General features: G+C 39.3%; 1 pseudogene across 1 annotated transcript; it reads left to right on the top strand.

Annotated features, from left to right (window-relative positions):
• Positions 1–22,084: 22,084 nt before the first annotated feature.
• LOC308258552 (H/ACA ribonucleoprotein complex subunit 1-like) lies at positions 22,085–22,732 on the top strand (annotated as a pseudogene). Its single transcript has one exon. The product of its transcript is annotated as an H/ACA ribonucleoprotein complex subunit 1-like (transcript).
• The last annotated feature ends 2,301 nt before the right edge of the window (positions 22,733–25,033 follow it).

Raw genomic sequence — 25,033 nt, forward strand, 5'->3', positions numbered from 1 at the left:
TCTTTCTCCAAGTCAATATTAAATTTTCAGGTCTCTCATGTGGTTTGATATTTGATAGTATTTATAGCATTTGAAGCTGTACTATAAACATACATGCCTACATTTCTTGGTGTACTTCACTCTACTCCCAACTCCATCGCTCCTCCTCCCTTTCTGAACATGTTAGTGAAATTGATAGAGATAACTTCATTTATGAATGTAACATTATTTGAACCATATTCTTCATCAATTCTTATTTCCCTTCCTACCTCTCTACCTCCCTCCGCAAGCACCTTCCACTACCTGCTGGTTTCTCTCCTCATTTATCTGAAGTTGCATTTGTTTTTTACTTTCTCCCTAGCATCCACATATGCAAGAAAACATACAGCCATGTCTTTCTGATACTGGGTAACCCATTTAGCATAACATTCTCTAGTTCCCATTCATTTTCCTACAAATAACATAACTTAATATTCTTTATGGTTGAGTAAAATTTTATTTTGTCTGTATGCCACATTTTCTTTATTGTATATTTAATACCTATTTGTAAGTATAATTTATTTCTAGGACATAAAATATATTAAATATATATTTTATATATTGTATATATAAATATATGTACATTTTATGACTGGCATTTTTATTTGGGAATATGCAAATAATACATCTAATAAATTTAAAAGTTATAAAACCTTTTAACTAAATTATGGATTTTCTTTTTTAAGTTTTTTTATTGGTACATTATAGTCACACATATTAATGAGGTACAAGATGATAGAGGCACACATACATAGATCACTCATTTAGCCCTTCAGCAATTTCCACCCCATTCCCTGCCCCCTCCCTCCTTCTCATGTTCGGCTTTGATATGTTTGTGAATGTACATTATTTACACTTAGGAATATCATAATTTTTAACAGAACTTCGGTTTTAAGTATATTAATAATAAGGAATTAGGGAGATGTCAAAAGTTTGTATGTGGAAACATGTTTTGATTTACACAAAGTAAGAAAATAATATTTAAAAAATAAAGACAAATGTGACTGCTACATTTTAATATTTCTAGTACACAAAATTTTTATAGGCTGGAATTTACTAAATATTTTATTAATAGAGCAGAAGTCATGAAATAAGTCAACATAAACTAAAATCTTTATGGCAGTTTTGAGTAGTGCTCTTATATACCATCTTTGACAACAGATGCACAGGGATTTCATAATTTCCACACAAATAAGTGGGGAAAGTGTGTATTTAGTAGCAGTTGAGTCAAATTAAATTATTTCTTGTTGGAAACTAAACAAATAGAAGCCCAGCTACATTAGGGAGATGCCACCAATCCCTGCATTCATTCTTTTAGCCAAAATTTTTAATTTTAATTTGGATAAAAGGTAAAAAGCTCAATTATTAAAATATCAAGTGATACACATAGGAGTTAGTTTTATTTATAATTTTAATGAATATCTAAGAAAGAAACAACTCTAAATAATATGATATCATATAAGAAAACTCATTGTGTAACAAAACACCATGAACTGGAAAGATTAGAAACGATGGACAAATATTTATCACAGCCCTGGTGTTGTAGGGAGCTAGGTCCAAGGAGAACAAGAAACAGAGACCAGAGTGGGACAGCAGGTTTCTTTATTTACCAGTGAGACTCAATAAACAAAGGTCTGGGTCTGAGCCTTGAATGGCATTGTCATACAGATTACAGAGCCACAGTGAGACAGGTTTTGACTGGATCAATAACAGGTAGGCGTGCTAGTACAGGGCTTATTTTAGGTTTCATACCCACTTCCTGAGCTAGATGTTATGTATTAGCCTCCTTGTGATTGGGATTAGATGGTGCCATCTTGGACTCCTTCTGGGTGGTGCCATCTTACTGGACTTAGCTTCCTTACCTTGTGGTATTAGCTGTCAGGAGAGACACTGCTTTGAGGAATGGGGTACACAAAGAAAGCTTTATTTTCTTATCTTGTTCTTTGGCTTTTAGCCAAAAGTTGTCTTCAAGGACACAGCAGAGATCCTTAGGAAGTGTAATAACCAGGTGTCATCTGATTCAGTGTCCCATGAGGGTGGCTCTGCTTCCTCTTTCAGAGATGTTGTCTTCTTGCTGGGACTTCACATGGTGGGAGGAGAAAGTGGTCCTCTTGGACCACTTTTATAAGAGCACTAACACTACTAGGGAGAGCTCCTCTTTGATGACTTCCAAAGGCTCCACTTCAAAATACCATCACCACAAGGGATAATGTTTCAGTGTATGATTTCTGGTGGAGGACACACACGTTCAGATGATAGCAGATACCCAGGTCAGAAGCTGTAAGCATGCCTCCATACATGAAAAAGGAACTTTACAGCTGTAATAATTTAAGGATCTTTGAATGGAGAAAATATCCTGTGTTATAATCACCAGACTCCTTATAAAGAGGGGTTGGGAGAGCTGGATGATAGAGAACAAATTGGAAGGTGGATGCAGAGGTCAGAGAGAACAGGAGATGTATACTGCTGGCTTTGAAGAGAGAGAGGAAGGGGCCAGGAGGCAGAGTGTAGATGGCCTCTCAAAGCTGAAAAAGGCCAGGAAATAGATTCCCTCCTACAGCCTCCTGAAATAAAGCGATAAGGTCGACTTGTCTTAATTTTCTGAATATATTTGTATGGTTCTAAAACACCAAGCTTTCAATAATTTGTTATATTGCCAATGAAACTAAGTACTATTGCAAATCAGATGAGTGTTTATTGGATGCGTTCAGCCTTCTAGGTGTTTGTCAGACCTACACTCCTAAGGATTTGGCATCAGGAACACAGAAATAAAGAACATCTCTGATTTCAAGGATCTGGCAGCAAACACAGGAATGCGGCTGGCCTGTGGGGACAATCAGGTCTGGGAAGTCACTAGCGCCCAGGTGGGTGGGTAGGAAGGGGTCATCTTTGTAGAAGGGGGCACCAGATCCTGAGAAGAACACAGATAATGTAGATAAGGAGCTTTTCAAGTGAGAAAATAGTGTAAACAGTACATTGATGTTACCAGTGTGAGTGAGGGTCCGTGAGCAGAGATCAGTTCCTGTTTCTAGTATGCTCAAAAGAAAGGAAAAAAAAAAAAAGAGTTCAGACAAGATACAAGATACAAGATCAACACATTGTGCAAGTAAGAGGATTTATTGAAAGCAACAATATGCCCTAAAAGGAGAATAAGAGTAAGTGTCTTGCCCAAGTGGCCAGGGATTCTGAGAAGAGGTGCTGGCATAGATTTATATTTGTTTTTAATTTCTGATTCTTTGAAGGATACTGAAGTCACTTGATTGATGGGCTGGGTGGCAGAGGGGCTTATCTATTTCAGCCATTGCACATGTGCTTATCTGTAGCCATTCAAGGGAAGACCACCCAAGTGGAGACAAATGGTGCTACTGATGTGGTCAAAGCACTGGACTTAGGTCAGGGTCGCTCTAGGTTGGCCTGGTTCCTTCTGATCAAGTGTGTCCACGATATTCCTCTAAGTTATGAAAAGAAGAAGTTCTACTTCTTAGAAACAGAAGTTTTAACCACCAGGTAACCACATTTGGGAGGATTTAGAGGAGGATTTGTCTATTTTAGAGGCAGTTCTGGAGTGGACCCAGAGTGTGGAAGGTTTTGTGGAAATTTTTAAGTTTTGAGGGCCTATCTATTGAAAAGCCTGAGGTGATCTCAGGAGCTGGAGAGTCTTCAGGGGGTAAAAAGCTCTGGGCAAAGTTTAGATCATCTTTCTAGTTTTCATTCCTAGAAGCCCCATGGGGCGTTTCAGCAGCGTGAGTTTTGTGAAAAGGTCTGAAAAGAAAATTCTGGGGATAGAGGACAGAGAAGTGAAAATAAATGGAAAAAATGATTAGCTCCTTTTAGATATCAAACTGATAACACATGCCCTTGATTAGATATATTCCATACCTCTCAAAAAGTATTCAAAATCAAAGGATGCAAATTATATTGAGGTAGGGCTCAACACACATACAAATAAAACTTCTAGTAAATACTATAGCTCCTAGATTGAATGGGTTCTTTTGTGAGGCCCTGAGAATATTAGCATAGGAACACTTCAAATAGAGTCTTAGAAATATCAATCAGTAATGTAGTGTTCAGCAGAAACATTCCTGAAATGGATAGAAAGCTGAAGTAGAATTCTTTTTGCAAGTATTTTCTACCTCTCTTCAAGTCTCTGAGGTACCTTCATTCTCAACAAAAGTTTTTAAATTAGTTATATATATTCATGTCTCTAAATGTGTGCTAGAGAAATATCACATATCAAAAACCCAGAGATGTGAGTCCTCATGCTGATTTTATTAAACTAAATTTGTGAATAATTATTTAAAATATGTGCATCTCATTCCTCTTTTCTGTTTTGTGACATGATATTCATGGCAAAGAACATTACTATTTAATCTCTTCCATTTCTATCAATATATACTAGTCTAGTAGAAATAACCATTTTAGATAATTGCATTATTATTATTATCATTATCATTATTTTGATACTGGAGATTCAACCAAGGGACATTCTACCTTTGAGCTACATGCTTGTTCTTATTTGTTTATTTATTTAATTTTTAAACAATGTTCTGCTAAATTGGGAGAGTTGCTAAATTGCTGGAATTGCCCTCAAACCTATAATCCTTTTGTCTCAATCTCCCAGGTATTGAGATTGCAGGCATGCACGCCATGCCTGACTTTTATGGCATTGATATAATTTAATATAATAAACAAAACTACACACAGAGAGATATGCATAGATTTATTCTATTTTCCTATTTTATTTTCTGAACCATGATGTCTTCATACATAAAGGAAGTGTCTGGTGCATATTTTCTTTACCAATAATACTCAGCACAATACCTTACCTCTAGAAGAACCCTAACAACTGTTTTCTAAGTTAATGAGATTCATGTCCTGTCCCTTATTTACCATAACTGCTTGTGCACGGAGTATATAATAGATAAATGCAATTAAAGAATACTGTAGTTTTTATTGATTGGAAAAGAAGGGAGAAGAAAAACAGAATGGCACCCAAACTTACACAAGAATAAAATGATGATAATTATGGTGAGCTCCTTGGCTACCTGATCTTACACACATCTATGGTGGACACACTCATTAGCTACTCTTTGTTTAAATAGAATCCTCTGTTCAAAGTGAGCGCATGTCTGCCCCCCCCCCAGAGATCCTTGGGCACTGTGGAAATGCCTTGATATATAGATGCATTTTAGAATATAAACCAGTACTTTAAAATATGTAAGATTTCTTTCATCTCTTCCTATAACACACATGAACATTTTTTCCAGTTTTACTGAAAACTTTGCTCTGATTTTTGCAATATGGATTACATTTTCCCTTAAGGCATTAACTGAGAGAAATGTTATGAATTTTTATGGCCTACTTATTCTATTCTTTTTAGTGCTTTAATGTAATTCTTTTTCTATCAGTAAACTTGAGCTATCCACGTAAAAACACTTTTTTTTAGCCGTGTTCTTGTACAGATTTGTTTTTTAAATTCACTTGATTTTCATTGGCAAGTTATTTTCAGAATATTTTGAATCTCTTTATTCCCTGATGAATGTCTAAAATAAAGTCTCTGGGAAGTTTCACAGCTTCTAATCTCTTCAACCATATTTTTTTATGTGAATTGTAGATGTTAAATTCCATTGTCATTTGCTTCCATCGTAATATCATTCTTCATACAATTCATTCTCCGAATTTTCACAGCGTGACTTTCTGTAGGGAAACTAGATATTCACAGATGTATTTTACACCATGAAACTACAAAAGCACACAAACATTTGTGAATATATTTTTAGAACTTCTTTGGTGTCCATTATTTCATAGAACATCTTAAAAATGAAAAAATTCACCTTTTTTAGGAAAAATGAAATTTATAATACTCTTAGAAATAGGTTATTCCCATACATATTCTTTATTTTGAACTAAATTTTTTGAATCTTTATTCTCTCTGGAATAAAAATATGCTTCCAACAAAATTTTTATATATTCCAGTTTGGAGAAAACAACATACAGCAGATTTGTTCAATTAAACAATTCATTTGAATATTTTAGCGGAGGAAATGTTTATGATCACCTGCTCAGACAATCACCTGTTCGTGCAGGAAGCCACTGATTACGCATTCAGTGACAGCTCTTCATTTCCATATTCTTTGAAGAGTATATTTTATATCATACAGGACTTTTGTAGTAGTTTACATTTCAAGAATTTATACATTGACTCAGATTAGATTTCACACAGATGAGATAATCTGTTATGTAATAAATTACCATCTTAAAATAAAAATTATTAAATTTCTACCTTTAATAAATAGTGTCTAATAATTACTAGTCTGCAGGAGAAATACTTTTCCTGTGTACTTATTTAGAACATGGAAGCGATTGAAAATTTAAATCTGAATATTTTTCTCTATTTTACAAGTAAGTGCTAATCAATCTTGAAGGAAATCTCTTTAGAGTTTTCCAAATATCATGCATTAATCTATTCAAATTATCTTCTTCCTGTCTACGTATGTTAGCAAAAAGCCTGTGTGATTATATTTAATTAATCTGAAAATCTCTGTTCATTCTCTACATAATTATTTCTATAAACATTTCTTAATCTATATTCAGAAAAGGAGAGAGGAATATGCTTTTCAAATGCTTGATTTCCTGCATTTGATTTGGAAAGAAACAATGAAATTCATCCTTCACTGATTTTTATCAAACATGTTGTTTCAGGTGGGATTATTTCTGAGGAGGGCTAGGTTTTCGAGAAAGCATTGGGTGGATTATAGTTATATCCTGCTACTGTTTAGCAGTTGTGGTTATCTGAAGTTGAACAGCCCAACAAAAGTACACTGAGGCTGTAACTCATACCTCACTGGGACAGTTAAACAATAAAACACACATGAAACTCTTTTGTACTTGTTAATGCAATATTGGACACCGTAGTAGTTTTTGTAAACTAATTATATGCAAAAAGGAAGAGAGATGTTTAAATATGCAGTGGACTTGAAGAATCTTTTGCTGGCATAAAAGCCATTGAAAATCCCCTAAAATATATAAATCAACCAATACCTTGGTGAAATATAAAAAATTACTGAAGTCATCTGAATGACCTCTAATGACATCCAGGTAGTAATATCCAGGAACTTGACCTTGGTGGTCACAGGGACTTCTCAGACATGAGGATTTTAAAATAGAGTATAATACACTAGATTGTCCAAGTGAGCTTGATGTAAGTTCAAGGGTCCTTATAAGAGGAAGAAAGGGGACTTCCGGGAAGATGGCGACGGAGGAAAGCGGCACTTACAAGTCCCGCTAACAATCCAACTCTACTACCACAAAACCAGCGCCTTTCAGAGCCAGAAAACACCACCAGCAAAGAAATAAAAACGGTAAATACAAGGGACAGAGAAAAAGGGCTGAAAAAATCAAGACACCGGAAGAAAAACCAGCCCGAAGTGCCGCGCCCGCGCGGCGAGCCACAGCGCAGATTTGGGGGAGCAGCGGAGCTGAGTGGCCAGAGCAGCCGGAGCGTCCAGAGCCACAGCGCAGATTGTGGGGAGCGCGGAGCGTAGCGGCCTGAGCAGCCGGAGCAGCCAGAGCCGCGTCGGGGAACCGCCTGAGCGGCCGGAGTGGCCAGACCCGCGGTTCAGAGCAGCTGAGCAGAGCGGCCAGAGCAGCCAAGCGGAGTGGCCAGAAGAGCCGGAGCAGCCACAGCCGCAGCGCGGATTGGCTGGAGCGGTGGCACGGAGTGGCCGGAGCCGCGGAGTGGAGCGGCTGGAGCAACCAGAGCGGAGCGGCCAGAACAGCTGAGCGGAGCAGCCAGAGCAGCCAAGCAGAGCAGCCAGAGCAGCCGGAGCAGCCAGAGCCGCGTCGCGGAACAGCCGGAGTGGCCAGACCCGCGGTGCAGAGCAGCCAGAGCCGCGGTGCAGAGCGGCCGGAGCAGCCGGAGCGGCCAGAGCCGTGGTGTGGAGCAGCCAGAGCCGCAGCGCAGAGCGGCCAGAGTGGCGCGGCCTACATCTCCCCTAGCAGCACCAGGCTCCAGAGAGGAGGGAGACTCAAAACAGAGATCAAATCCAGAGAGGAGGTACTCTGGCCTCGCGGCCTAGGATGCAGAAGCAGCGTCTTACTGCTGGCGGCAGCGGTGAGTTCACCGGACAGCCCTAGACCAAGCCACTCAACCAGCCACCAGGCGCCTGAGAGGAGGGGTGGACAGTGAGCCGAGGTGAGCAGGTGCTGAACAGCCAGGCAGCAGTCAGCAGTTTTGTTGGTGCAGTGAACATCTAAAGCTCCCAAGGGTCGGGCACAGCACAACTGGCAAGGATTCAGAGCGGAGTTCAAAACCACAGAAGAAATACACCGCATCACGGCCGAGGGCGTGGCAGTGGTGCCATATTGCCAGTGGTGGCAGCAGCAAATCCACCAAGTTCACTACAGCTCCATCAGCACACTAAACAACCGTGAGTCAAATTGCGGCCCCTAGGGGAGAAATCCCAGTACTGCACTCCCAGGGACTTGCACAGATAGTCTCCCTGGGTCAGATATTTAGCAGTGTAGCCCAGTGGGGGAGTGGCAGTGGCAGAGTTATCATACCATAGTCACAACTCCCCACTGGAGAACACCCAACTTGGCACCCCCCACGGTCTAAGCAGCCTTGATTGACTCCCTGGGTCTGAGACTTTGTGATACAACCCAGTAAAGGAGTAGTGGTGACTGAGATACCACAGACACGAGATCCAGAGCAACTTAAGTAAACTCGTAGTGACTCAGGGAAGAACCCAGAGAAGGCACAAACTTCCAAAATCATGGGAAAGAGAAATAACAATGGAGCAGTGAATGCCAACAACCCCACAACATCAGAATCTGATAACACAGAAATCCAAAGATCTCTAGAAGATCAAATTAGGAAAATAACTTTAGAAATAATAGAGGACTTTCGAAAAGAATTTAGAGAGAGTCAAAAAGAGATAAAGGATGCAATTAATGAAGTAAAGGCTTCAAATCAAAGTATAAACAACAGATTAGACCACATGGAGAATAGAATCTCGCTTCTTGAGGATGATCATTCTAAAAATGAACGCATAGTTTCTAATTTAGAAAAAAAAAAAACCGACAGCAGGAATCTGACATTGAAGAAATATGGGCCCATTTCAAGAGAGCTAACCTAAGAATAATTGGAATAGAGGAGGGAAAAGAAGGTGAAACCAAAGGGATCAACAATCTCTTCAAGGAAGTAATAGCAGAAAATTTTCCAAACATAGAACAAGAGGTTGATACACAGGTCCAGGAAACTTATAGAACTCCCTTTAGATAGGATCATAGAAGAGGATCCCCACACCACATAATTGTCAAAATGACCAATGTGGAAGCCAAGGAGAGAATCTTAAAAGAAATAAAAACAAAAGGCCACGTGACATTCAGAGGCAAACCAATTAGAATCACTCCAGACTTCCCAAACCAAGTTATGAAAGCCAGAAGGGCTTGGAGTAACATATTCCAAACTTTGAAAGAAAACAACTTCCAGCCAAAAATTTCCTACCCAGCAAAACTATCCATTAAATTAGATGGGGAAATAAGAAGCTTCCATGACAAACAGCAACTGAAGGAATTTATGTCTTCAAAACCAGCGCTAGAGAAAATACTCAAGGAGATTAACTGCAAAGAGGAAATGGGTAATACACGCCAGAACCAAAGAAACAAGAATTCCCATCCAGCAGACAACTAAGCAAAGAAGAATAAACAGTATCTCAAACAGAAATAAGATCTTAACATGTTGGGAATTAAAAATTATCTCTCTATAATCACACTGAATGTAAACGGCCTCAACTCCCCAATAAAAAGACATAAAGTGGAAAAATGGATTAAAAGCCAGAATCCATCCATCTGCTGCTTACAAGAAACACACCTTACAAGTAAAGATAGGAACAAACTCAAGGTAAAGGGCTGGAGCAAGGTGAGCCATGCTAATGGTACTCGAAGACAAGCAGGAGTAGCAACTATGATATCAGACAAGTTAGACTTCAAACCCAAACTTATTAGAAGAGACAAAGTAGGTGACATTTTACTGGTAAAAGGAATAGTCCAGCAAGAGGAAATAACAATAATCAACATCTATGCCCCAAACATAGGGGCAGCTACTTTCATAAATCAAACTCTTTGTGATATGAAGTCACACATAAATCCCAACACAATAATACTGGGAGACTTCAACACACCTCTCACAATACTAGACCGATCTTCCAGACAAAGGGTCAGTAAAAATGTCTCAGAACTAAAGAACACCATTAACCAAATGGACCTGTTGGACACATATAGAATATTTCACCCAACTACAGCAGAGTTTACATTTTTCTCAGCTGCTCATGGAACCTTCTCCAAAATAGATCACATCCTGGGACACAAAATGAGCACTAGCAAATTTAAAAAATGTTACATACTTCCCTGTGTCATTTCAGACCATAATGGAATGAAACTAGAAATCAACTATAAGAAGACCCAGAGAAACAACATAAACATGTGGAGACTGAACATCACACTTTTGAATGAAGAATGGGTCATAGAAGATGTAAGAGGTGAAATCAAGAAATTTCTAGAAACAAATGAAAATAAAGAAACAACATATCAAAACCTCTGGGACACTTTGAAGGCAGTATTAAGAGGAAAATTTATAGCACTGAGTGCTCACATAAGAAAAACAGAAAATCTTCAAATAAATAGCCTTATGACACACCTCAAAGCCCTTGAAAAGCAGGAACAATTGAACTCCAAAGCCAGCAGAAGACGGGAAATCATTAAAATTAGAGCAGAAATTAACGAAATAGAGAATAAAAAAACAATACAGAAAATCAACAAAACCAAAACCTGGTTTCTTGAAAAAATTAACAAGATTGATAAACCACTAGCCAACCTAACTAAAAAAAAGAGAGAATCAACCCAAATTATGAAGATAAGGGATGAAAAAGGAGACATTACTACTGACAGCGTATAAATCTAGAGGATTATCAGAAACTACTTTGAAAAACTATACTCCAACAAAATGGAAAATCTGGAGGAAATCGACAACTTCCTAGATAAATACAACCTTCCTAAACTGAGTCAAGAAGATATAGAACACTTAAACCAACCAATAACAATCAAAGAGATTGAAATAGCAATAAAGAGCTTACCATCAAAGAAAAGCCCAGGACCAGATGGTTTCCCAAGTGAATTCTATAAAACCTTTATAGGAGAACTAATCCCAATACTACTCAAACTATTTCGGGAAATAGAAAAAACCGGGACTCTCCCAAATACATTCTATGAAGCCAACATCACACTAATACCCAAACCGAATAAAGACAGTTCAAGGAAGGAAAACTACAGGCCTATATCTCTGATGAACTTGGATGCAAAACTATTAAACAAAATACTAGCAACACACATTCAAAACCATATCAAGAAAATCATTCACCATGACCAGGTAGGGTTCATCCCAGGGATGCAAGGCTGGTTCAATATATGAAAAACAATCCATGTAATTCATCATATAAACAGAATCAAAGACAAAAACCACATGATCATCTCAATAGATGCTGAAAAAGCATTTGATAAAATTCAACATCCATTTATGATAAAAACACTGCAGAGAATTGGAATAGAAGGAACATATTTCAACATTATTAAGGCAATCTACAATAAACCCACTGCCAACATCATACTAAATGGGGAAAAACTTCAAGAATTTCCCCTAAAAATTGGAACGAGACAAGGATGTTCACTATCACCACTTCTCTTCAATATAGTACTAGAGACTCTAGCCAGAGCAATAAGGCAAGAAAAGGAAATCAAAGGAGTACAAATAGGAAAAGAAGAACTTAAGCTTTCACTATTTGCAGATGACATGATACTATATTTAGAAAACCCAACAAACTCAACCAAAAGGCTTATAGAACTGATCAACAAATTCAGCAAGGTATCTGGATACAAAATCAATCTTAAAAAATCAGAAGCTTTCCTGTACACCAACCATAAATCCACTGAAAAAGAAATTCAGAAAACACTTCCACTCAGGATCTCCCACCAAAAAATAAAATACCTAGGAATAAACTTGACCAAGGAGGTAAAAGATCTCTACAAAGAAAATTATAAAACACTGAAAAAAGAAATCGAAGAAGATCTTAGAAGATGGAAAGACCTTCCATGTTCATGGATTGGCAGAATAAATATCATTAAAATGGCCATCCTCCCAAAAGTGATCTACAGATTTAATGCAATGCCCATTAAACTACCAAGATCATTCCTCACAGACATAGAAAAATCAGTCCTTAAATTTATCTGGAATAACAAAAAGCCCAGAATAGCCAAGGTAGTTCTCAGCAACAAAAACCACGCAGGAGGAATCACAATACCTGACTTTAAACTATACTACAAAGCCATTGTAATAAAAACAGCATGGTACTGGCAAAAGAACAGATATATAGACCAATGGAGCAGAATAGAAGACCCAGAAACAAGTCCACACACTTTCAGCCAATTGATTTTTGACAAAGAGGCCAAAAACATACACTGGAAAAAAGATAGCCTCTTCAACAAATGGTGTTGGCAAAACTGGTTAACCATATGAAGAAAATTGGATGTTAATCCCACTTTTTCACCCTGTACAAAAGTCAACTCACGATGGATCAAAGACTTGGAAATTAAACCAGAGACTTTGAAGCTCCTTGAAGAGGGCATAGGTCCAACACTACAACACATAGGCACAGACAAACATTTCCTCAACAAGACCCCAAAGGCACAACAAATTAAAAGGAGAATCAATACATGGGATTGCATGAAACTGAAGAGCTTCTGTTCAGCAAAGGAAACTATCAAGAATCTCAATCGAGAGCCAACAGAATGGGAGAAGATTTTTGCCACCTACACCACTGATAGAGGACTAATATCTAGAATATACAGAGAACTCAAGAAACTCAACACTAAGAAAACAAAGCATCCAATAACAAAATGGGCAAATGAACTAAATAGACACTTCACAAAAGAAGAAATTCAAATGGCCAATAAATGCATGAAAAAATGCTCAACATCACTGGCAATCAGAGAGATGCAAATCAAAACTACCCTGAGATTTCACCTAACTCCAACTAGAATGGCCATCATTCAAAACACAAACAACAACAGATGCTGGTGAGGATGTGGAGAAGTGGGAACTCTAAGACATTGTTGGTGGGATTGCAAATTAGTGCAACCACTTTGGAAAACAGTATGGAGAATCCTCAGAAGAATGGGAACAAATCTACCATTTGATCCAGCAATACCACTGTTGGGTATCTACCCAAAAGAAAAGAAACCAAACTACCAAACTAATGCATGTGTATCTATGTTCATAGCTGCACAATTCACCATAGCCAAACTATGGAACCAGCCAAGATGTCCATCAACAGATGAATGGATTACAAAACTGTGGGATATGTACACAATGGAATTTTACTCAGCCATCAAAAAAAAACTCAATTACATCATTTTCAGGGAAATGGATGGAACTGGAGGACATTATGCTAAGTGAGATTAGTCAGGCACAAAAAATAAGAAATCAGATGCTTTCCCTAATATGTGAGAGTTAGGGAGAAAAGAGGAGCAAACAAGTCAACCTAAAGGAGGAGAAATGAGGGGGGAAGAGGAAAATCTCTAAAGCTCACAATGTACTTAAACATATCGAAGTCAATCACTAAGCCAAGCAAGGGAGGGAGGGACGGGGAGGGAATGGGGTGGGATCTGGGTAGGGGTTAAATCAGCAATGAGTACATGTTTGTACACACAAGTTTTTTACCCCAATAAGTTGTATGAATATAATGCACCAATTAAAAAAAAAATAAAGCATATGTAGCTCGGCAGTAAAAAAAAAAAAAAAAAGAGGAAGAAAGGATGGTTAGAGTTAGTAGAAGATGTGCTGGTTAACACAGGGCCAGGAGAAGCTGGAGCCTTGTGAGGAAGGGGTCATGCTTGCAAGCAGCCCTCAAAAGCTGAAAAGATTTTCCCCTGGAGTCTTCAGAAGAAATCAGCCCAGTAGACTCCTTGACTCTGCCCAGTGACACCAATACACTGATGCTGGTCTCCTGTACCTCAGAACTTCATGATAATACATCTGGGTAACTTTAAGCCATTAAATTATTTAATGTAACTCACAAGAATAATAATCAACTCACACAGCCATGCATCTCTCTGAAAGTGTTCTCTCAATACATTAGTACTCATACCAGTTCATCAAAAAGAGTAAAACACACAGAAATGATCTTCCTTGCTCAGTATTGATTTCCATGTCAAACATGGACTTCACACATGCACTAGCAGGTATCTAGGTGACTCGCTTTCCTCTGGTTCAGTGATCAGCAGACCATTAGCAGTAATTCAAATCTGGATAACCACCTGTTCAGTACAAACATGAGCTAAGATTGTTTCTTGAAAATTGACACTTCTATAGATCTGAAAATAGGGATCTCTAACTTTGAACTCCCAAGATATCAAATATTGTTTATTCCCTCCAAAATGAGTCTATTTTTCTCAATAGAGTAGCTTTCTGTTTGGACACAATAATCTTGAGTTCAGGCAAGTTTCAAATTAATGAATTATGATAGCTCTTGCTAACTGCATTTTCCTAGTAGACCTAGTCAAAGGGAGTGTAGATCAACTAAGGAGCAATCAAGGACATGGCTATGTTTTTAAGCCGTAATTATTCTTTTAGTGAAAGTGTTAAGGAGGGTGGGAAGAGAGAAATTAGGGCATGTTGTAATGCTCCAAGCTAAAGATGCTAATTGGCTGATTCTGTTAGTGATAATGACATTATTCTTAATCACTTTATTACGCATTAATCCAATTCCTATTATTGTTTGCTCCAACCACACTCCACTAATATCTGGACCTATATTTTTTAACTTTTTTGTTTTTCCCACTTATCAATTTGTTTGCTCTTCCTGGAAAATGCTTCCTACCAACTTCACTTGCCAAAATTATATAACTTACATAAAGCTAAGACAAGTATTATGGATTGAATAGTTTTTAGAATCTCCATTTAATTGTGATTCTTAATTTGGAATGAAGGTGAATTTCCTTCAGATTTACTGAAGAAAATTATACTTCTCAACTGGAAAGAAATCTCAATATTTTCTTATTTTTTACAAGGTTTTGAGGAAAATCAATATTTTTAATTTTATTTTTTTAAATTTATTTTTATTGGTGCATTGTAATCATACATCACATTGGAATACAAGACTTGAGAGGATATACAAGCACACATCATCCGATTAGCCCTCATCCAGTCCCCATCCCATTCCCTCCCCCTCCCTCGATCCCATGCTTGTTTGGTGATTAACTTTGATGCATGTGTTTATGTACCTCCTGCTTTTTAAAGAGGCTCCATCCTCCCCTATTCCATACCCTCTGATTGGTCACCTTAATTGCTTCATAATAGGGCCCTTTCTACAGCTCGACCACTTCCTGTTGCCTGTTTCCTCCTAGTTATTGCTAATTAGGGGAAGCATCTGATTTTAATTTTCTGCGATATTTCTCTGTGCATGCCACGTTGCGAATACTGATCCCACTCTTAACGGCCCCAGTTGTGGCCTGGCTACCCGGTGGAATGATCCATACTTCGCCGGCTCAAGCAGCGGCCTTGCCTCACGGAAAGCCCTGGTTCTGGCCTCGTTGGCCCCGACACTGGCCTAACCCCTCAGCTGGCTCCGATCCCGGCCTTGGAGGCCCCAGCACCAGCCTTCCTCACGGCAGGCTCCGATCCAGGCCTCGGAGGCCTCAGTAGCGGCCTTGCTTCACGGAAAGCTCCGATGCCGGCCAGTGGCCCCGGCACCGGCCTAACCCCTCAGCAGGCTCCGATCCTGGCCTCGGAGGCCTCAATAACTGCCTTGCCTCACGGAAGGCTCCGATGCCGGCCGTTGGTCCCAGCACCGGCCTAACCCCTCGGCAGGCTCTGATCCTGGCCTCGGAGGCCCCAGCACCGGCCTTGCCTCATGGCAGGCTTCGATCCAGGCCACGCTGGCCCTGGCACCGGCCTAACCCCTCGAAAGGCTCTGATCCCGGCCTCAGAGGCTTCAATAGTGGCCTTGCCTCACAGAAGGCTCCGATGCCGGCCAGTGGCCGTGGCACTGGCCTCACCCCTCAGCAGGATCTGATCCCGGCCTCAGAGGTCCCAGCACTGGCCTTGCCTCACAGCAGGCTCTGATCCCAGCCTCGCTGGCCCCAGCACCTGCCTAACCCCTCGGCAGGCTCCGATCCCGGCCTCAGAGTCCTCGATAGCGGCCTTGCCTCACGGAAGGCTCCAATGATGGCTAGTGGCCCCGGCACCGGCCGAACCCCTCAGCAGGCTCTGATCCCGGCCTCGGAGGCTCCAGGACCGGCCTTGCCTTGCGGCAGGCTCCGATTCCGGCCTCACTGACCCCAGCACCGGCCTAACCCCTCGGCAGGCTCTGATCCTGGCCTCGGAGGCCTCAATAATGACCTTGCCTCACGGAAGGCTCCGATGCCGGCCGTTGGCCCCAGCACCGGCCTAACCCCTCGGCAGGCTCCAATCCCAGCCTCGGAGGCCCCAGCACCGGCCTTGCCTCACGGAAGGGTCTGATCCTGGCCTTGCTGGCCCCAGCACCGGCCTAACCCCTCGGCAGGTTCCAATCCCAGCCTCAGAGGCCTCAATAGCGGCTTTGCATCACGAAAGGCTCCGATGCCGGCCAGTGGGCCTGGCACCGGCCTAACCCCTCAGCAGGCTCTGATCCCGGCCTTGGAGGCCCCGGCATCAGCCTTGCCTCGTGGCAGGCTATGATCCTGGCCTCGCTGGCCCCAGCACTGGCCTAACCCCTCGGCAGGCTTTGATCCCGGCCTCGGAGGCCTCAATAGCGGCCTTGCCTCACAGAAGGCTCTGATGCTGGCCAGTGGCCCTGGTTCCAGCCTAACCCCTCAGCAGGCTCTGATCCTGGCCTCAGAGGCTCCAGCACCGGCCTTGCCTTGCGGCAGGCTTCGATCCCAGCCTCGCTGGCCCCAGCACTGGCCTAACCCCTTGGCAGGCTCTGATCCCAGCCTCGGAGGCCTCAATAACGGCCTTGCCTCACGGAAGGCTCCGATGCTGGCCGTTGGCCCCAGCACCGGCCAAACCCCTCGGCAGGCTCCAATCCCAGCCTCGGAGGCCCCAGCACCGGCCTTCCTCACAGCAGGCTCCGTTCCCGGACTCGCTGGCCACGGCACCGGCCTAAACCCTCGGCAGGCTCTAATCCGAGCACACTCTTCGCCCAACTATTTGTCACACTGTCACACGTTCTTGAGGGTGTGTGTTGGTGGTAGCATTCTGCCTCTGGGATCATTACTTCAAAGGTTCCAGGTGTAATTTATCAGATCTTTGCCTCCCCTGAGTACTGGCCACTGCCATTGCCACTGCCTCCACCATTTCAAATCTTTCCCAAGCTCTTTTTCCACTCTGAATATTGTCCAGTCTTCCTAAGCATGCATGACGGTAGCATTCAACCTTTGAACCTTTGGTGTAATTTCTCAAAAAAAAAAAAAAAAAAAAACCATAAGGTTGGTAGGCTCTGATTTCTGCTTCTCCTGAATACAATTCTCCACCGCAAATGCGGAGACCGCTTTCAGTACCGCCCTTCTCCTTGGTCTCCGCTAAAGTCTCTCTCCTTACAGGTGATGTCCAAGATTCTTAACAATGTAGAGAAGAAGCAGTCCTCCTTAACGGGGAATTTTTACAATAATTCCAGTTCATTTGGATGAGTTTTGTCTGCATCTCCAGTATCCTGGCATCCGCCACCTCCTTGACCCCTCTCCGATATTTTCCTTTTTTCTTTTTCTTTTCCTTTCTTACAAGATCCTTCCGGCTGGAGAGGGGTTCGCCTAGGGGTGCCCTGCCAGCGCCTGCCCACCCGCCCAGGGTTGGGGGCGCAGGGGCCCAGACCACGGGGTCAAAATCAATATTTTTAAAAGGTACAATATTAATTGTTAAAATTCTTAATTTGAAATTTAATTGTTATTTTATCAGTTAATACTTTGGTGCAATTTAATTAATTGAATTTTTGTGGTACTGGAGATGGAATGGGGTGCAGGGGAGGAGTCTACCTCTGAACTACACCCCAGTCCTATTTTTTATTCTTTATTTTGAATCAGGGCCTCACTGAGTTGCAAAGAGCCTCACTAAGTAGCTGAGGCTGTCTGTGAACAACCAGCCTCCTGTCTCAGTGTCCTGAATGCTGGGATACAAGCATGCACTACTACACCCAGCTCTTAATCTAGATTATTAAGATATAAATTTTCTCACATAATTATCCTTTTTTTGATGAGAGCACTTAACACACATTCTCTCAGCATTTTTAAAGAATTCAATATACTAACTGTAGTGTCTGTGTTGTATGTAGCTTTGAGAAATACTAATTTCTTCTATCTAACTGACATTTGATGTCCTTTGACAAATATTTTCCCAATCTTTCTCCATCTACCACTCTAGCTCCTGGTAAACACTTTTAGTCTCTCTAGTTCAATGATATATTGTTTTTAGATTCCATATATGTGTGAAATCATGCAGTGTTTGTCTTTTTGTGCCTGGATTTTTAAACTTAGTGCAATGTCCTTCAGATTCTCTCTTATTATGGAGATATTCCTTATGAAATTTAAGACAGAACTCCCATATGATCCAACAATCCCACATCTGGATATATGTAAAATAGAAATCAATATGTCAAAGAAATAGCTACTTTCAAATTTATAGCAGAATTTCTTTCTTGGTAAGAGCAAATACATAATATTCTTAATGCATGCATACCTGTGTTCATAGCTGTACAGTTTTAGTTCACAATTGCCAAACTATGAAACCAGCCAAGATGTCCATCAACAAATAAATGGATTATAAAACTATGGGCTACGTATGCAATGAAATTTTACTCAGCCATAAAGAAGAACAAAATTACATCATTTACAGGGAAATGGATGGAAGTGGAGAACATTATGTTAAGTGAGATTAATTGGTAACAAAAAGTAAGAAATCAGATGCTCTTCCCAATATCTGGAAGCTAGGGAGAAAATGGGTTATAGGAAGAAATCTAGACTAAGAAGGAGAAACTATAGATGAGCAAATAAGGTGACCTAACTGAGGGAAAGGGAAGGAGAAAGAGGAAAATTGCTTAATATACATGATGTACTTTCACAAACATATCAATGTCATTTACTAAGACAAAAATGAGAAGGAAGAGAGAGGGAGGGGTTGGGGAGGGAGTTGGATAAGGGCTAAATGGGCATGTGTGTATGTATGCCTCTACCATCTTTTACCCCACTAATCTGTATGACTACAATGCACCAATAAAAAATTTAAAAATAAAATTGATATTAACAATAATTTAATTAGAAACTCATGAGATTTTTAGGGAATCAGCAAATGATAGTAAATTACTAATATGATATTAAACTTTAAAATAGTGATTATTATGTGAACATATAGATTCTTAGTAAGAGAAATTTACATTTTTATTTTGATAACAACAATATTAACCATGTCTTTTAGTATTATTGCTCTTAATAAACTCCTGCCATTGACTATAAGAATATAAGAGGGACTTTGGCTAAATTATGTTGTAGAATTTGTTCAATTATCTTATGCTTGTATCAGAAAAAATCTATTTGAGGTGTTTTGCCCCTCTCATGCAAAAATACTTGCCATCTCATATATTACTGCCATCACACTGTATTAATAAAATAAGAGATCCAACATGCCTGTGCATGTATTTAGAAAGGTCAAACATATTTTGAGAGGCACCAGAACTCTAAATGGAGGGAAATGCTACATTTATATATTAATTATATAAACAGTGGTATATTGGTAAATGCCAAGACCAGGACATACAAGTAAAGTGTGTTAGTGCTGAAATAAAAAGCACATTTCAGGTTTTCAACATTAATGTACAATGACAGTGCTCTTATAAAACTTATGTGAATAAGAAACTTAATATTTCTTTCTACTACCAGTTTCCTGAGAATCTATTTGTACAGTAAATTGGTATATTGATATCTGCAAGTAGATGGTGATGATCATCTTAGCTTCTTGACAAATTGTACAGAAATAAAATAGATTGAACTAGAAGAGGGCATTCATAATGCTTTAAAAATGCAACTAAAATTTTATAACCTAGAAGAACTGTTATGGTGAAATAACCTTAAAATATGATTGTAGGACTAATTCACAAAATAATTAGTTGATACAATGCACGTGTTAGTAATTACTCCAATCCGTATGTTACGTTCATTTCACATTAAGCCATTTTTACAATGTATATTAGTACTATTATATGTGGGAAGGCACTGGGGAATTTTTCAGTTGGCAATATCTCAGAAATTAAAATATAATGAAAATGGGGTTTAGGATTTCTGGTTTCTGCTTTGGGATGTGAAAAGGTAGAACAAATTCATGACGTTTTTAAATCTTTCAAAAGGTCTGAGATTATAGAGGCAAGGACTGAAAAATTCTGAGGCAAAATGCCTACAAAGGGAGGAGAGCCTCAGAACTTTCATCACCTATTGTAGATGCAAACAAGCACCAGGGACAAGAGTTTGGATAAAACAGCTGTCAAATGGGCAAAGGCTGAGTGTGACTGGTGGAATGGTACAGAATTCCTGGTGACAGAGAAATTCAGGCCATTCATATCCTCAAACTGTGCAACTCTACTTGTCAGTGGAAAAAAAAAAGAAATATGAGTCCATTGTGCTGCAGAGTTAGGCAAGGGGAAGTGAAATCATGTCAGAAGATTAAGAAAGTGCACCCTCTAGAAGCCCTCACAGTTTTGCCTTTTTGTAAATTCATTATGGACCGAAGCATTAATTTGTGTGTGTATGGCTTGAGGAGGGAAAAACTGCTAAAAATTCAACCCTGGTGAACATGTCCTAGACATGTTCATGCTGGGGAAGGAGAAGAACAAAGGCAAGAGATGGGCTAATGAGGACAGTCTAGAGAAGAGAATAGTGAAAGCCCCAGTCCCAAGCCGGAGACACAGCTCATGCCAAGAGCAGAACCTTAATCAGAACAACAAAGGTCACATACTCTTATACTCATCCACTAGCTAAATAACTGTAAATAGCAAGTAGTGGTCGAATCTGTCTGGGAGAGGGATAGGAAATAAGCGCTTAAAGAGTGACTCGCTTTGTGGCAGAGCTGAGAAAAGTCTTAAAATTCAGAAGCAAAATGAAATTGATCTGCTGTTTCCCACCACACACATGAGAAACATCTCCTGTAATCTGAAGCCTGCGCAGCCCCAAGAACAACATAGCAACAATAAGTCACAAACAGTTCAATGACTAAATAGATTAACACAAAAAACTTTCACAACAGGTCTACATCTAGGAAAGGAGTAAAAGTTTCCAAGCATACTACTCAGCCAAACATCCTCCATGGTCCTACACAATATGCTTTACTTCTAATAATAACAATAATGATGATGATGATAATGATATAATAATAACAATAATAATAATAATAATAATAATGACATAGGAATAATCAAAAAAGCACACTCACAAGAGATAGAATAATAACCACAAACAGATATGAATCACAATTCTCGACAAATTTAAAATGTTTTATTACTTTGTAGGAGCCTTAACATAAAAAGTAGATAATGTTCAAATTCAGATGGGTAATTTTAGCAAATCGAAACTATCAGAAAGAATCAAATGAGAGAAATAAAATATATGGCAATTGAGCTGGACGTGGTGGCACATGCTTGTAATTCCAGCATTTGGGAGGCTGAGACCAGAGGATGGCGGTTCGATGACAGCCTCAGCTACTTAGTGAGGCCCTCCGCAACTCAGTGAGATCCTGTTTCAAAATTATATATCTATATCTATCTTTATCTCTATCGATATCCATATATATGGATATATCGATATATATATATATATAGGTAGATAGATAGATAGATAGATATGTCAATGGATAAAGAAGGCCTTCCTTGTGCTCATCATTAAAATGGACATGGCTGACTCATGACATTAATAAAGCCGAAATGTCACTTCCGTGCTGGGCAGGATGTCTTAGGCGTGACTGTCATAAATGAGGGCTTGAGGTTAGATAGGGGAGGTTATGTCTTTTCTAGGCAGTGGTCGTGGAGGCTTTAATCAAGGAGGTGGAAGTGGCTTCCAGTCACGGTGGTAAATGCAACAAGCACTTCAGAGGCAGCAGTGGGAGCAGGGAAGGATTTGTCATCACAAAATCTTTAACAAAGGCCAAAACTAAAGTCAACAAAACCTGTAGTCTTATTAAGGGAATTTACACATCCCTGTGAAGGTGGCACAGTCCGTAAATGAACCACTGATGAAAATAAGGTGCCTTATTTCAATGCCCTTATTTATTTAGGCAACAAAGAACACTTTGGAAAGTGGATGAAATATTTGGACAGCTTAGAGATTTTTATTTTTTCAGTTAAATTGTCAGAAAACATGAAGGCAGCTTCCTTTCAAACACTACAGACGTTTTATACAGATGCATTTGAGCTGCTGTCATTGTAGAGGTTTTTACCTCCACCTCTGGGTGAGAAATGATCTCCAAGAGGCAGTGGAGGAGGAGGAGGGGGAGGGGAAGGAGGAGGAGTAGGAGGAGGAGGAGGAGGAGGAGGAGCCAGATGCAGAGGTAGAGGAAGAGGAGGGGGATTTAGAGGTGGAGGTGGGGGGTTCAGAGGAGGAAGAGGGGGTGGTGATGTTTGAGGAAGAGGACTTTAAATGTAACAGTTGACAGGCTTCACTAGTTGGCTTCTGCTTTAACTGCACTGCTTCTACTGTATATTGGAAACTGATCCTTGGATTGTCTTGAAGATGTGGTCATTCTATGATAATTGAATTGAAATATTAGTGTCGTGCAAAAATGAATGCAGCATAATGGTCAGTTTTGCTCAAAATTAACATGAACAAATCTTAATATTTTGTACAGTGCCCGGTACTCTGTGTGTACTTAATAAATGGATAGACATTTTTATTTAAAGCATATTTGAATGTTTTAAATAAAATGTTTTATTCCTATAAAATAAATTAATATGGCTGAGAAAAGAAGCTGTGTACTTGAAGATAGGTCATAAGGAAATTTCCCAGATTAGAAAAGAAAAAAATAAAAGCTACAAAAACGTCATCTAAGATGTGTAAGATAATGTCAAATATTTTAACATAGACATAAGTGAGATGTAAGAATGAAAATACAGAAAAATAGAAGAAATATATTTCAAAATATGTATTTGAATAAATCCTAACTTTTATAAATGAGTAACAGAAAGGAAACAAGATGTCCAACAATCCAGAGACAAGCAGCAATATACATTACATACACATGCATGCAGGTATACCATACCATATTCTAACTCCTAACATAATTTTTTATTTTATTTTTAATTGTCTATTGGTGCATTGTGGTCATACATCTAAATGGGATAAACGATGGTGGAGACATACATGCACACAACTCCCAATTAGCCTTTACCCAATTCCCACTTAATTCCCTCCCCCTCCCTCCTACCCATGCTCGGCTTAGTGATTGACTTTGATTTGTTTAAGTATATCATGTGCTTTTGAGAGTTTCCCTCCCCCCCCCCATCCCTTAGTTAGGTCTCCTTATTTTCTCCTCTATATAATTTCTTTCTTTATCAAGAGTTCCTTTTGTTATCCATTTCTCCCTAACTTTTGTATATTTTTTTGTGACTGACTAAACTCAATTAGCATAATATCCTCCAGTTCCCTCCATTTCCCTACAAATGATATAATTGTGTTTTTCTTTATGGCTGGATAAAATTCCATTGTGTACATACCCCAGTTTGTAATCCATTCATCTGTTGATGGACATCTTGGCTGGTTCCATAGTTTGGCAATGGTGAATTGTGCAGCTATGAACATAAATCACAGAGAGAAAATCTTGAAGACAACAAGAGAAAACACTGCATAGAGATAAGGAAATGGGGAAATATGCAGACTTTTCACTAAAACCAAGAAAGTCAGAAGACAATGGAAAAGTATCTATAAAGTGCTAAAAACTTTAGAAAATTTCCACTGCTAATTTTCATAATCAGTGAAAATATCTTTTAAAAGTAAAAGGAAATAAAAGAAGAAATAATTTCTTCTCAGATCAATGCTTAGCATTTGTTCTGACATACATGGAACATGTAGGCAGAAAAATAATTATCAAAACAAATTGGATGATAAGGAAGAGAACTCAAAAGAAACATAATACATAAAGGAAAAAATTAAGTCCTTTGCCCTTATTTTGTTTCATGGCCAAAATGTAGACTGTATTTATATTATATGTAAAACTTAAATAACCATCAACAATACCACATAGTTTGGATGTTAGAAATACACTATGCTTTCAGAAAGATCTTACATTATACATAAAATGATATGGAAATGTTGATTAATTAAACATAACTATTTTAAAACCTAGTGAAAATGGTAGAAATGATAGTGAAAATGGTAAAAATGATATTAAAATGGTAGAAATTATAAGTTAAGAAGATACAATGTAATCCTATCCCAAGCCCCAAATATAAATCAAAATCACAACAAAGTATTACCTTGTAGCCACTATAATAAGTACTATTTTTAAAAAGCAATACCAAAATCAACTAAAATGCCCAGAAAACAACAATTATTGACAAGTATGCAAGTCTTGTACACCTTTGATGGGAATGAAAAATCATGCAACTTTTATAAAAATGGTATGTTGGCCAGTGTGGTGGCACATGCTTGTAATCCCTGGCTTGGGAGGTGGAGACAGGAGGATCGCACAGGTTCGAAGCCAGCCTCACTGGCTTAAAAGACCTTGTTTCCAAATAAAAATAGAAAAATAGGTCTTGGAGTATAGCCTGGTGGTAGGAAGGTTTCCAAGAACCCCAGTACCACCAAAAAAAAAAAAATGGTATGTTGGTTCCAGAAAATTTAAACAGAATTACTATATAATTCAACTATTTTATTTTTGGTATATGCTAAAATAATTAAAAGCAGTCAGGGCCTCAAAGAGACCCTATTTATTTATTTATTTATTTAATTTTAATTT

The sequence above is a fragment of the Muscardinus avellanarius genome, assembly GCF_963383645.1.
Source record: "Muscardinus avellanarius genome assembly, chromosome: 2".
In the NCBI taxonomy this organism is placed as follows: domain Eukaryota; kingdom Metazoa; phylum Chordata; class Mammalia; order Rodentia; family Gliridae; genus Muscardinus; species Muscardinus avellanarius.